General features: G+C 41.1%; 1 long non-coding RNA gene across 1 annotated transcript; it reads right to left on the bottom strand.

The window, feature by feature from the left end:
- Positions 1 to 1,418: 1,418 nt before the first annotated feature.
- On the bottom strand, positions 1,419 to 1,751 carry LOC118326658. Its single transcript, XR_004796652.1, has 2 exons — positions 1,561 to 1,751; positions 1,419 to 1,467 (listed from the first exon to the last, which is right to left on the bottom strand). It is a non-coding gene; the product is annotated as an uncharacterized LOC118326658 (long non-coding RNA).
- Between the last annotated feature and the right edge of the window lie 413 nt (positions 1,752 to 2,164).

Genomic DNA, 2,164 nt, shown 5'->3' on the forward strand with positions numbered 1-2,164 from the left:
TTTAGCCAAGGTAAGCTCCAGGTCATCAATATCTTTCTTGAGCTCAGAGCATTCATCCTCCAGCTTTCTCTTCTTGGCAGTGAGCTCAGCATTGATTTCCTCTTCATCCTCCAGTCTCTCAGTGGTCTCTTTGAGTTTGGCTTCCAGCTGAATCTTACTCTTGATGAGTCCCTCACATCTTTCCTCAGCATCGCCGAGATTCTCAGCTTCCTATTGTACATTTTGAACATACAATAAGTTAGTTTACTTGTTAAAGATTTCAATATTCATTCACATAGAAGACAGTGAAGGTATTCTTATCTCACCTAGATATCTGAAAATGTGAGCAGCCGGGTTACATTAGTGAATTCTCCTACTTACTGCAGCCACTTGGAGCTGCAGATCATTCTTCTCCTGCTGAAGGGACACCATCTTCTCCTCCAGTTCCTTCTTCTTGGCCAGGGCAGTAGCCAAGTCTGTTTGCATCTTCCCGTAGTTTTCCTTCATCTGAGCCAGCTCCTTCTCAGTTTCAGCACTCTGCAGCAGAGGCTTGATCTTGTAGTACACCTTCATCCATGGCCAGTTCTTCACATTCATGAATGAACGGATATTGTACTGGATGGAATAGATAGCTTCCCTATAAGATAAATGTACACAAAATGTCACGTTCACTGTAATGGTTTCTTTAGAACTGGGGAGGATTATGATATAATATCTGGACACTATTCAAATGGACAGAAAAGTACAGTTCTTCTATATAAAAGGCAGAACTAATTTGATGTTAGTGCAACCGTGCTACCTCCTCTCCATCATCTTCACAAACTCCTTTCTCATGAGGTAACCTCGGCAGAGAGCCTGAGTCATGGTAACCAGAGAAGCCAGCTTTTCATCTCTCATCTCCTCAAGGGTACCCAGCAGACCAGCTTTGAAGAACACCTATTTTGTCAAGTGAAGGAAATTAGTATTCAACATACATGGATGCCACTTAATGTGTTAATATTGTCAATAAGAATGAACCTTTGTGTGTCCAAACTTGTACTGAGTGTGGTCCACATCAATGGAGCCCAGCAACTTCTCTGAAGCCTTCTTGTTATCAATGAACTGGCCCTCAGGGATGACACTGGCATTCAGTACCTTGTATCTGCAAGGAAAATGATAGATTAGATTGATTTCAACTTCCCAACTTTCACAGTGTGTATATTAGTTGACAGAGCATCCGGGTCTAAAATGTGATGCCAATGTGAAAGTTCCTTAAACCTGCATTCTTTCTAATGGCCAGCAGTGGGCGAGTCTTCTGGCTCCAAAAAGAAGTCCAATTATATTCAACCTTTTCAACCCACTTCTCACTTGATTTATCAACTGAAAATTACCTTTGCTTAAAATCACCATAGAGGATTCTGCTGGGGAAGCCCTTTCTGCAGATTCTGATGCCTTCAAGTACACCGTTGCACCTGAGCTGGTGGATGACCAGGAAGTTCTCCATCAGACCTGGACATTGCAAGCACATAATGGGCAAAATATTTGCTCTGTTACGATGTTACACAAAGTGCTTAAAGGTACAAACTTCTATGAATTTCTTACCTGGAGTCTTTGACTCATTGGGAATCAGGCAGCGTACAAAGTGAGGATGGGTGCTCCTCAAGTTAGTCATCAGCTTGCCCAAATTCTCCTGTGAATGGGCATGTAAAAATAATAGATTAACTTGATTTCATAATGAGTTTTTTAATTGTTATTCAAATGCTATGCAAAATGCATTACTTACTCTGAAAAGAGCAGACACAGTCTGGAAGGAACCGCCCTTCTTCTTTCCACCCTTTTTGCCACCACCACCAGCAGCCTCTGTTTTGCAAAATAATTGAATTTTATTAATAGGTGAATAAATAACATAGATGTGTTTAAGCGTTGTTCTTTGTGTAAAATATATATTGTAATTTGGAGATGGTCTGGAAGGAACCACCCTTCTTCTTTCCACCACCTTTCTAACCACCTCTGTTTTTGCAAAGAAGTTGTAACAATGCTTCTGAATCATTGCCTTTGTTTCTTGTCTGGTTTATCTCCACATTAAATTTGCATGTTTTAGCAGATTACCAGTTTGTACTGACTAGCCTCTTACCCTCCGCTCCAGCATGGGCCACATATAGCATTGCCAGCAGTTTGTTTGAAGATTTCTGGTAGAGCTGAACAA

Source organism: Morone saxatilis, unplaced genomic scaffold (assembly GCF_004916995.1).
Source record: "Morone saxatilis isolate NCDOM2014 unplaced genomic scaffold, NCSU_SB_2.0 Contig17, whole genome shotgun sequence".
Lineage (NCBI taxonomy): Eukaryota > Metazoa > Chordata > Actinopteri > Moronidae > Morone > Morone saxatilis.